At 45.1% G+C, this 13,247-nt stretch overlaps 1 protein-coding gene and 1 pseudogene across 1 annotated transcript in view; one reads left to right on the forward strand and one right to left on the reverse strand.

Annotated features, from left to right (window-relative positions):
* Positions 1 to 13,247, forward strand: part of LOC124805538 (lutropin-choriogonadotropic hormone receptor-like) — an 860,476-nt gene that overhangs the window by 179,274 nt on the left and 667,955 nt on the right. The window lies entirely within an intron of this gene.
* LOC124709217 lies at positions 8,129 to 8,245 on the reverse strand (annotated as a pseudogene).

Raw genomic sequence — 13,247 nt, forward strand, 5'->3', positions numbered from 1 at the left:
CGTGTTTGGCGACATCACGGTGACCGCACATTGGAAGCGTATATTCGTCATCGCCATACTGGCGTATCACCCGGCGTGATGGTACGGGGTACCATTGGTTTCACGTCTCGGTCACTTCTTGTTCGCATTGACGGCACTTTGAACAGTGGACGTTACATTTCAGATGTGTTACGACCCGTGGCTCTGCCCTTCATTCGATCCCTGCGAAACCCTACATTTCAACAGGATAATGTACGACCGCATGTTGCAGGTTCTGTACGGGCCTTTCTGGATACAGAAAATGTTCGACTGCTGCCCTGGCCAGCACATTCTCCAGATATCTCACCAATTGAAAACGTCTGGTCAATGGTGCCCGAGCAACTGGCTCGTCACAATACGACAGTCACTACTCTTGATGAACTGTGGTAACGTGTTGAAGCTGCATGGGCAGCTGTACCTGTACACGCCATCCAAGCTCTGTTTGACTCAATCACAAGGCGTATCAAGCCCGTTATTACGGCCAGAGGTGGTTGTTCTGGGTACTGATTTCTCGGGATCTATGCACCCAAATTGCATGAAAATGTAATAACATGTCAGTTCTGGTATAATATATTTGACCAATGAGTACCCGATTATCATCTGCATTTCTTCTTGGTGTAGCAATTTTAATGGCCAGTAGTGTAGAAGCATTTGAAATATGGAACTATAGAAGAATTTTGGATGTTAGCTGGGTATATCGCATAATTAAAGACGAGGTTCAGTCATACTGAGGAGAAAAGTAATTTTTAGGCTAACACAGAATAAACGTGGAAAGCTGCATTAACCTCGGCTTCGATCAGCAGACAACAACAACAACGACGACGACAACATGGCTAACTCTCACCTGCACACAGTAATTTCTTAATTTAAAATCATCTTTTACTCCACAGTACCAGCACGTTATTCTATTTCCTATAGCTGGAAGAATAATTAAATGAACTACAGCCTCTGTACAAACAAGGTAGAGGATATTTTTGGTAAGGTCTTCACCTCAAGTTCTTAGAAAACCGATTAAGCTATTGTAATTTCGTTTTCACCTAGATGGATCATGGAAAGTCCTCCGTAAAAGAAGTATTGTTTCTTCTCAAGGCTTCATTAGTTACAGAGATATCCGTATCAACATGTCTTTTTCAAATACAACTACCTCTACTGCGAGTATCGTACATCTGTCTACGAGAACATGAACATTATACTTCGCGAGCCACGTGACGATGTGTGACGGAGGGAACTTCAGGTACCACTAACTGATACCAGTTTTGTTCCTCTCGCGAGTGGCGCGTGGGAAGAATGATTGTTGGTAAGCCTCTGTATTAGCTACATTTCTCAAATATCCTCGTCGTGGTCATTTCGCGAGATGTATATGGGAGGAAGTAATATGTTTACCGACCCTTCCCAGAAAGTGCTCTCTCGAAATTTCAGTAGTAAACCTCTTCGTGATGCACTACGCCTGTCGTCTAACGCCTGATAGTGAAATTTCTTGAGCATTCTACACAACTGAAGCGAATTATTTGGCCACCCACACAGCCCGACTTGAATTCCGTTGAACATTTTTGAAGGGACATAATCGAAAGGCCAGTTAGTGTGCAAAATCCTGCAATGGCAACAGCTTCGCCATTATGGATGTCTATAGAGACAGCATGGCTCAACATTTCGACTTGTTGAGTCCATGCCACGTCGATATGCTGCACTGCGTCGGACAAAAGGAAGTCCAACACGATATTAGAAAGTATCCCATGACTTTCATCACCTCATCGTAATTTAGCCGAAATATCCAAAATAGCAGAAAAGTGTATTTCGTTGAAGGTAGCTGGTTGCATGGCTGCTAAGACTTGTTCGATGGGACGGCACTATAACAGAAATGAGGAAACACAATATGAAATAACCAGTGTACTACAAATGGTGCTTAGCATTGTTATAGATTGATGCGTGACACTTTATAAATAGCGTCTGCTAAGTCAGAAGGTAGTTCAAAAAATGGTTCAAATGGCTCTGGGCACTACGGGACTTAACATCTGTCTTACAGCAGGATTCAGAATTTTTTATATTATTGCCGTTCCTGGCTGTGTAAGGCTTTCAGCTGTGATTGTGGTCATTTGCCTTAAAATTCTAATTTGGTTCAAAAACGGTTCAAATGGCTCTGAGCACTATGGGACTTAACTTCTGAGGTCATCAGTCCCCTAGAAATTAGAACTTATTAAACCTAACTAACCTAAGGACATCACACACATCCATGCCCGAGGCAGGATTCGAACCTGCGACCGTAGCGGGCGCGCGGTTCCAGACTGAAGCGCCTAGAACCGTTCGGCCACCAGCGGCCGAGCAGAAGGTAGTCATCAAAGTAAGCTGGCTGCAGGCACTGGACTCAACTGTGTAATGGCCGCTTCACAACTTTGTGGGTAACTGTGGTGTGTCGCGTTTTGGCGCCTGTCGACGGAAGGATTTCCCATTCCACCAGTACAAGGTGAAAGCAAAATAGTCCGCAGTTGACAGTGGTCCTCTTGACGGCTATCCACACTATCGGTAAGTATGTTAGAGATCGGAAACGGAGCGCGTACGAGACGAATGTTGCGGATTGCATACTTGATAAATCGGGAAGCCGCTGGTACACCAGTGCTAACGTGGTTCCTTTGTTCCCACTGCATCTCTGCGATTAAGTCTGAGAACAATGGCGCTGCGGTTGCTTCATACTAGTCGACTGGTTCTCTCTTACTAAAGCATGCAGGAGTGTAAGGCTAATCGTGACATTGTTAGTATAGAAAATGAGTACACAATATTTCTGCTGTAAGGCAGCAGTGGCAAGGTGAAAAGACCGATTGTCGGGCCTTTAACAAGACTGTGTTTTTTGAGACTGAGGGGTGTGTATGACGAAAATTAATTGATCCGAAGTACGTAATTGCATGTGTGTCCCATTAGAGGAGGAGTGGTATCTGGAATAAGTGTCACGCTACAGTCCACGCTTCAGACGAAAAACATACAAATTTCGTCGAAAAAAACAAAATGGTTGTATTTCTGTTTATTCCACCTCCACCGCGAGGATACATACCTGCTGCGTCAAACAAAAACTAGTCAAAGAACTGCATCACTGTTCTATCTCAGCGACAAAAAAACGGCGCAATTCCTATATTCATTAAGTCATGAGCTAACACCAAATTGTGTTGCTTATCATTAATTTCTGCAATTTATTTTAATAATTAAACAATATTTAAAGACTAAACTTCCTCCTCAGGTCATATTTTCTGGCAGTGTCAGTTACAGATATGGTAATGCATCAAAAGCTTCTATATGTCAATGTAATTTCTAGATATTATTCAGATATATTTTAAATCTTTAAATGAATTTACAGCAGTCTTCGAAGAAGTTTTATCTGTATAAATGTATGTATAAACAGAACAATATTCACTGCTAACAGATCAGTCGTTATATTGTTACGTACTTGGTTTTATGATTTCAAGCCGCGCGGGATTAGCCTAGCGGCCTAAGGCGCTGCAGTCATGGACTGTGTGGCTGGTCCCGGCTGAGATTCGAGTCCTCCCTCGGGCATGGGTGTGTGTGTTTGTACTTAGGATAATTTAGGTTAAGTAGGTTAAGTAGAATATCAAGTAAGGAACGATATTGAATCATAATAACTGTATTAACTCTCTAGTCTCAGGTGATGATTAAACTGTGCAAAGAGTAGGGCACCAGCAACAAACAGCATGCAAGAAATATGATATTGAGAGATTAAATCAACATAAGATATATATGTCTCTTAAATTAAGCACATCCTGCCTACTGACGTGTAACAAATTTAACTGGTATCACATTTATTCGATTCTTTTAGGGATTTGTTTTGTATTGGTTCGTTAATAAACGAGTAGATACATGTTCTTCTGTCTAGCATTAGTTTTCTTAGGTTTAAGTTGAGCACTAGAAAAGTGTGAAAAGACTGATTCAATATGATACATGCAGAACGCTCGTGTTACTTATATTACTGGTGCTGACGTCTGCTTGGCCAATTATGCACATCTTTATCTGTAGCGTTATTGTGAAGTTTAGGGGTGTGAGGAGGGGCGCGGTTTTGGGGGGTCACGTGTGCTGTAAACAGTACTCCACTCAAAAAAGAGTGACTGTGGAATACTATTACGTGAAGAGAAACGTTAAATTTTAAATCAAAATGTAGAATTTTATAAGAAGCCAATGTAATCTTTATTTGCAGCTACTGGAATTGACTTCTTTAAACTTTTATATTTCGAATGGTGCAAGCTGGACGCCCTGCTGACAAGAAAAGTAGTGTGTTTCACTTGAGCATTAAACCAGAGGAACGCTGACTATACACCTTGGAGCAGAAACACGTAACAAAAAAGACATAGGAAGGGATGTTATGTGTAACGCGGATAATGCTGTAGGTATTGAGTGCAATGTTCTCATGCGAACATATTGCAGAACTGTACTATCGCTCACATTTCCCCGAATAATTTTCTCTTCTCATGCATGCGATTAAGGAAACTGCGCTCCACGTAACTGACAAATATGTCGATGGTGACACGGATAATCTCCCGCCTGAGAAGCAATCGCATCCATAAAAGGTTCGCCATACGTCATCGGGAAGCCGATCCCAGCATTTACACTTGGACGTTTACTGCCGCATATGATCAGGCAGCGGCTTTTGGAGCGCTCAGGTGGTCGACGCAAAATAAGAGCAGCTCGGGGCGGGCATTAAAGTGGCAGCTTAATCACTGTCCATGTTTTCATTTCGAGACCATCACTCATTTGAACTATCGTCGGCGTGGGTACAGGTGTTGAGTACGCAGAATACTAAATCTGTCATTTCGTTGTGAAAAAAAATAGACAAATTGAATATAACTCCTATGTATGAATTATCGCTTGCAACACTTCGGAAACAGTTAGCCTTATGAAAGGGTTTACGCGAATGTATTCTCACATAGTTATTATAATCGTCCTGTTTGCTAGCAAGTGGGACCGTTCGTGTCACCTTCAATAAGTGAACGGAATGGGATCAACTGAGCACCGAAAAGAATGGACTCAGCTGCGCGACACATAATTACTGCGCAACTTGGTTTCACTTCTAGTGATGTATTCGAGACATTAATTTGTATCGTTAAATATAAATGTAAGAACTATTATCCGCATAGTACTAGAGACGCCAACGGCCTTGCCGCAGTGCTAACACCGGTTCCCGTCAGACCCCGAAGTTAAGCGGTGTCTAGCTTGGCTAGCACTTGGATGGGTCACCGTCTGGGCCTGCAGAGTACTGTTGGCAAGCGGGATGCACTCAGTCCTTGTGAGGCTAATTGAGGAACTACTTGATTGGGAAACAGCGGCACCGGTCACGAAAACTGACAACACCCGGGAGAACGGTGTGCTGAGCACATGCCCCTCCGTATCAGCATCCGATGATGCCTAAGGTCTGAGGATGACACGGCGGCCTGTCGGAACCGTTGAGCCGTCACGGCCTGTTCGGGCGGTGTTTGCTTATATTACTACATCTTTTCTTTCAAACAATTCTCCCCCCATTTACAGCGTGCGTTCACTTGAATTCGGAGAGGGAAGGTAAGCAGACAGAGCACTGTTCGACAGCTACGCGGCATAAAATCAGCTATAACGTTGTTGAAGGAAGTGTTTATTTCTTGGCGTAAAGTCTAAGGAAGGTATTTGGAAACCTAGACCAGATCATTTGAGAGGTAATTTGAATTTTGTTGTTCAACTGGTGATTGCTGCTGTCAAAACTGCCCTCCCTCGCAGCCACGGTTTTTTATTACTTTTTTTAAATTACTGTTTTGGCTGGTCTGATGCGTCCCAACGCGATTCCTCTCGTGCGTCAACCTCTTCATCTCAGAGTAATACTTGCACGCAACGCCCTTGTGATGTACAGACGGTAGCAGAGCCAGGACGGGGAAGGTGTAGGCACATTTATTTGGTCCAAACCTTGTTGACACAAATTTATTATTTAACAATAATTGGTTATACATCCAAGTTAATACAATTAACAGTTTAAAAGGAAATTTTAGCAATAAAATTAAAAAAAAACAGTCTCTAGAAGAACATGCAGTCCCACTCTGAAAGATTACATAAAGGTACTGTTAGTAAAAGGTATATTATATCGTACAATAGCTCAACATGTACAAATATTAACAATTACACCAGAAAAATATTGAACTTATGATTTGCACTACATGTAAATCAAACCTTAAAAAAATCAAATTTGGCAAGAGTGCAACAAATTCCCTACTGCCTATTAAAAAAGAAATGTGGCAGTGATAATCAGTTTTTGTTTTTTTACCTCTTTCACTTAAGCTTACGTAAATCCTACACAAATGTCAATGTCATGTGACATCAGTTCACCTTTCGCGACAAATACACAACATTTCAAAATTGTTTTATATCAGTTAAGTAAGCTACAAGACAGAAATAACATTAACGACTGGTGACATAAGTAAACACTGTCAAGTTTTCAATTTCACGACGGTTGTGTTATCTAGCAAATTTTCATTTAAATACTCCCCCCCCCCCCCCCCACTACGTGTTCCAAAATAAATTGAGTCAGTCTCGAGAAGAAAGACAACTTAATACACTAGTATGGTAATATCAAGAAATAGATGGGTTTATCCCAAGCAATATTAGTAGAATTAGGAAATTTGCAATTTAAACGCAATAATTTTAACAAAGTCTAATGTAATAATAATCTGGACAGAACTTTCATAAAATGATCGATGATAGTGGATAACGTGCCATACACTATGAAACAAATTAAGAATTATTCACAGTAGACACCTGGCACATTATGATATTCTCTGAAGTTTTTCAAGTCACAAAATGTTGGCTACAAGTACCAACCCCTTAATAAAGTAATGGTCATGAAATATAATAAAAGTATATGAAAATTTTGGCCTTAGCCGGGTGACGAGAACCACACCAATGCAGTTTCCTGTTACACTCGAGTGCTAGGCCCAACAAACGACAGCTGGTCATGGAGAACCACGCTAAGCAAGCGAGCGTTCCGTCCTCCCCACATGCTCGCAAACAGCCACACTCATCGCAGTCCTTAGCCGGCAGGCACCAGTTGACTCTCCGCCGCTTCCGTCCTGTCGCCATCTCCCGACCGAGCCGTCCTCCCAAAACTGTTCCTTCGCGCACCAGCACCAACAGCGCTCAGTGATCACGCCCCCTATCGCTGCGGCGAAAACAAGTGAAATAATCTCGCTGCTAAATCAAATGGCTGAACCGTGACACGACTCAGTCCTCAGTTATTTGCCGGATGTATTCCAGCCTCTGACTTTCTCTACGCTTTTCCCCTCTACAGCTCCATCAAGACTACGGAAGTTATTCCCTGATGTCTTAAGACAGGCCTTGTTATTCTGTCCCGTCTTGTTGACAATGTTTTCTACACGTTCCTCTCCCCGCGGTTCCTTCGGTGAACCTCCTCATTTCTTACCTTATCAGTCCATAACCGTGACACTTTATGGCCTACAGGCCACATATCGTGTGGATACATATTACGCGACTTTAACGTGGTAATTTCCATTGCCTTCTGCAGCCACGTACCGTTGATCATTTCTGATACCTCCACCTTTTACGGTTAGTTTCCCACCCCAAGGGCAAGAGAGAGTCACAAACCTGTGTCCGCTCCTCCACTCTCTTTGACGAGGCCGTTGGCAGAACTAGGGTCGCTCTTTAGACCAGAAGACTTCAGCTGCCATTGCACAGGATTTTAATTAAAGTAAAAAATTTTATTGAAAAAATCTTTAAATAGTGAAAATTGCAACTACATAACACTGACTGAAAATTTTGTAGACGAAATCATTAATAGCCAAATCACCGTTGAATAATATTCATTGAATTTTATACTATTGCGATTTTCACTATGAAAATATTTTGCATACTTTTTAGATCACTTTTGTCAGGAAATAAAAGCACTCCGTCTTCAGGTCACAGGTGGCCCATCGGGACCATCCGACCGCCGTGGCATCCTCAGAGGAGGATGCGGATAGGAGGGCGTGTGCTCAGCACACCGCACTCCCGTCGTTATGATGGTTTTCTTTGACCGGAGCCGCTACTATTCGGTCGAGTAGCTCCTCAGTTGGCACTACGAGGCTGAGTGCACCCCGAAAAATGGCAACAGCGCATGGCGGCCCGGATGGTCACCCATCCAAGTGCTGCCACGCCCGACAGCGCTTAACTTCGGTGATCTGACGGTAACCGGTGTATCCACTGCGGCAAGGCCGTTGCCCTTTGTCAGGAAATAACTCACGATACTTGTTCAGTTTTAAACAGTGGCAGCGAACACACTAGGAATCCATGACGTTTTGTTTGTTAGTCCAAGATGTTACCCCGGGTCATGATGACGAACCATCCGTAAGTTATATTTCTGCAAGTGTTTCTCAGATGCAACTGTTCTACATCTACAATTACTGCAATCCATCTTGCTGTGTGTGACAGAGGTTACTTTGTGTATCACTGTCATTTCCCCCCTTTCCTGTTCCATTGGTTTCCGTAAGAAGGATTGACGGTAAGTCTCCGTCTGGCCTCGAATGTCTCAAATTTTATCTTCATTATCTTTTCTACATAGGAGAAATCAATTAATTTCTTGAGTAGCAAACTCTCTGAACTTTAACAATAAACAACAAGGTAATGCAGAAAGCCTCTCCTGCAGCGTCTGACACTAGAGTTGATTATCTCCGCGTCACTTCCGCGCTTGCCGGCCGGGGTGGCCGAGCGGTTCTAGGCGCTACCGTCTGGAACCGCGAGACCGCTACGGTCGCAGGTTCGAATCCTGCCTCGGGCATGGATGTGTGTGATTTCCTTAGGTTAGTTAGGTTTAAGTAGTTCTAAGTTCTAGGGGACTGATGACCTCAGAAGTTAAGTCCCATAATGCTCAGAGCCATTTGAACCATCTTCCACACTTATTAATTGAAACTATAGTGAAACGCGCTGCTCTTTTTTGGATCGTCTCTATCTCCTCTGTCAATACTATCTAGTATGGGTCCCATACTTACGAGCAATTGGTATTGGTAAAACGAGGATCTCTTAAGGTAGCTTCTTTGTTGAGGAAATATATTTCCTGAGGATTTTTCCAATTAATATGTGTGATATCTGCTTTACTCACGACTAGTTTTATGTGGTCGTTTCATTTTAAATATCTTCGCTCATATACTCGTAGGAATTTGATGAAAAAAATTGGAAATTTTTGATAAGGTTTTAGGACCAAACTGCTGAGGTCATCGGTCCCTAAGCTTACACACTATGTAATCTAACTTAAACTACCTCACGCTAACGACGACATACACACATACGATGCCTGAAGGAGGACTCGAAACACCGACGGGTGGAGCCGCGTGGACCGTGAAAGACGACTCAGACTGCGCGGCAAATTTTATGGAAGTAACTGATTCCAGTGATTGTTCTGCAACCGTGTAACCGTAAAATAATGTGTCTTACTGTCTATGTGTACGCCAAATGCTTCGATAATTGTATTAGAAACTAAATGAGTGATTTTGAAATATTAAGGGTACAAATGGCAAAAGCCAATCGATCAAGTCTCCAACAAAATTTTCCTTCAGAAAGTCTAAACAGCAACAAAATGGTGCTACTTTTGTAACAAGGAACGAGGTGGGGCTGTGGAAAGACTCTGGACTCGTGTGCGGACGCCGGCGGTCCAAGGCTCGGCCCAGCCATCAGGGTCTGGATCTTCTGGGGCTTCCTCTAAAGCGCTCAAGGCAAATATCATGATGGTCTCCTTGAAAGAGCACAGCCGATGTCCTTCGCTACCTTCCCCAACCAGACCTTGTCATCCCTAATGACCTCCTTCAGATTTCTGTGCGTTTGTGGGACACGTTTGATGGAAGAATCAGAAAGAAAGCGCATGCTAAAAAAAGAAGGCAATACGATAGGAATAGAGTTTCGCTCACCAGAATGTTGTAAGCTCGACGAATTTTGAGGAGCACAGGATTTAATGTTGTGTTTGTGAGCTATAGGAGCACAGTCTTTGTACTTCGAGCACTATGTAGTTTGTTATTTCGTGAGCATCGTAAATTTCTACTTCGTCTAGAGAATCACACAGATGGACACTAAACAAAAGAGTTTCACGATAATGTTTCGACGAGTCTGAAAAAAATTACGCACTTCAAAAAAGTTTTGCATCACCTTGATTCTGAGAGTTCTGGAACGTGTACAGAAAATTGGAATAGAGATAAACATCATTTCAGCCCATTGTATTGCTCATGAAAACCACACATTGCATGTTGTACCACCATACATCGAGACCATCAGAGGTGGTCCAGGTAGCTGTACGCACCGATACCTCTAGTAACCAGTAGTACGTCCTCTTGCGCTGACGCATGCCTGTATTCGTCGTGGCATAACATCCACAAGTTCATGAAGGCACTGTTGGTCCATATTGTCCCTCTCCTCAACGGCGGTTAGGCGTCGATCGCTCAGAGTGGTTGGTGGGTCACGTCGTCCACAAACAGCCCTTTTCAATCCATCCAAGGCATGTTCGAAAGGGTTCATGTCTGGAGAACATGCTGATCACTCTAGTCGAGCGATGTCGTTATCCTGAAGGAAGTCATTCACAAGATGTGCAAGATGGGGGCGCGAATTGTTGTCCATGAAGACGAATGCCTCGCCAATATGCTGCCGATATGGTTGCGCTATCGGTCGGAGGATGGCATTCGCTTATCGTACAGTCGTTACGGCGCCTTGCAAGACCACTAGCGGCGTACGTCGGCCCCACATAATGCCACCCCAAAACAGCAGGGAACGTCCACCTTGCTGCACTCGCTGGACAGTGTATCTAAGGCGTTCAGCCTGACCAGGTTGTCTCCAACGATTGTCTGGTTGAAGACATAGGCGACATTTATCGGTGAAGAGGACGTGATGCCAATCCTGAGCGGCCCATTCAGCATGTTGTTGGGCCTATCTGTAACGCACTGCATGGTGTCGTTGTTGAAAAAATGGACCTCGCCATGGACGTCGGGAGTGAAATTGCGCATAGTGCAGCCTGTTGCACACAGTTTTGAGTCCTAACACGACGTCCTGTGGCTGCACGAAAAGCATTATTCAAAATTGTGGCGTTGCTGTCAGGGTTTATCCGAGCCATAATCCATAAGCAGCGGTCATCCACTGCAGTAGTAGCCCTTGGGCGGACTGACCGAGGCATGTCATCGACAGTTCGTCTCTGTATCTCCTCCATGTCCGAACAATATCGCTTTGGTTCACTCCGAGACACCTGGACACTTCCCTTGTTGAGAGCTATCCCTGGCACGAAGCAACAATGCGGACGCGATCGAACCGCGGTATTGAGCGTATGGGCATGGTTGAACTACAATAAAGGAAAAAAATACAATTCTTTGTCACGTGCAGACCGATGGAAATTTGTTTGCCAAACTATATCATGGCGGACGATGCACATGAATCTGCAGACACGCTGCAGAGATCAGAGTTATACATCCAGGTTGTATGGAGATCACTGGTCCTTACTGTCACAAGCTCACGTGATACCATGCATGTATCCTTCAGCAGGCGTGTAGTTAAGACGGCGCTCCGCCCGCGGAGAGCCAGTTAGGTACCGAGCTCTGAATAAAGCCGTCGGCACACGGACCGCGCTTTCAAGCGTTAAAGTTAAGCGTGCCAAGTTCAACGTGCTGCTGAACACTCAGGAACGATGCGCCTTGTGCATACGGTACGTGGGCCACAACGTGCTATACGCGATCGCAACGCACACCAGCGGCATTTGAAGGGTGTTTCTAGTTCGTAAATCACGCTGTTTACTCAACGGGCGCGCGTAAAATTCCCACGTTAGCTTGATTAAAACGCACATTTCCTCCATCGTCCACGAAAAGGAAAGTACCGTGTGCAATCAATAAGGACACAGGCTTATAAAAGTTCCATTACAAACAGCGCGGTAAAAATTTGGAATACTCCTCTGCACAAGATAAGCATTATTTCATCATTCCCACATTTTAGTAAAACCCTAAGGTCAGTCTTACTTGATCAGTATTCCTACCCAGTAGCAGAATCTTTGCAACATGTGAATTACGAAGCGTAAAAGAAAAAGGAGTAAAATATCTTTATACACTCCTGGAAATGGAAAAAAGAACACATTGACACCGGTGTGTCAGACCCACCATACTTGCTCCGGACACTGCGAGAGGGCTGTACAAGCAATGATCACACGCACGGCACAGCGGACACACCAGGAACCGCGGTGTTGGCCGTCGAATGGCGCTAGCTGTGCAGCATTTGTGCACCGCCGCCGTCAGTGTCAGCCAGTTTGCCGTGGCATACGGAGCGCCATCGCAGTCTTTAACACTGGTAGCATGCCGCGACAGCGTGGACGTGAACCGTATCTGCAGTTGACGGACTTTGAGCGAGGGCGTATAGTGGGCATGCGGGAGGCCGGGTAGACGTACCGCCGAATTGCTCAACACGTGGGGCGTAAGGTCTCCACAGTACATCGATGTTGTCGCCAGTGGTCGGCGGAAGGTGCACGTGCCCGTCGACCTGGGACCGGACCGCAGCGACGCACGGATGCACGCCAAGACCGTAGGATCCTACGCAGTGCCGTAGGGGACCGCACCGCCACTTCCCAGCAAATTAGGGACACTGTTGCTCCTGGGGTATCGGCGAGGACCATTCGCAACCGTCTCCATGAAGCTGGGCTACGGTCCCGCACACCGTTAGGCCGTCTTCCGCTCACGCCCCAACATCGTGCAGCCCGCCTCCAGTGGTGTCGCGACAGGCGTGAATGGAGGGACGAATGGAGACGTGTCGTCTTCAGCGATGAGAGTCGCTTCTGCCTTGGTGCCAATGATGGTCGTATGCGTGTTTGGCGCCGTGCAGGTGAGCGCCACAATCAGGACTGCATACGACCGAGGCACACAGAGCCAACACCCGGCAACATGGTGTGGGGAGCGATCTCCTACACTGGCCGCACACCACTGGTGATCGTCGAGGGGACACTGAATAGTGCACGGTACATCCAAACCGTCATCGAACCCATCGTTCTACCATTCCTAGACCGGCAAGGGAACTTGCTGTTCCAACAGGACAATGCACGTCCGCATGTATCCCGTGCCACCCAACGTGCTCTAGAAGGTGTAAGTCAACTACCCTGGCCAGCAAGATCTCCGGATCTGTCCCCCAATGAGCATGTTTGGGACTGGATGAAGCGTCGTCTCACGCGGTCTGCACGTCCAGCACGAACGCTGGTCCAACTGAGGCGCCAGGTGGAA

The sequence above is a fragment of the Schistocerca piceifrons genome, chromosome 7 (genome assembly GCF_021461385.2).
Source record: "Schistocerca piceifrons isolate TAMUIC-IGC-003096 chromosome 7, iqSchPice1.1, whole genome shotgun sequence".
NCBI lineage: Eukaryota > Metazoa > Arthropoda > Insecta > Orthoptera > Acrididae > Schistocerca > Schistocerca piceifrons.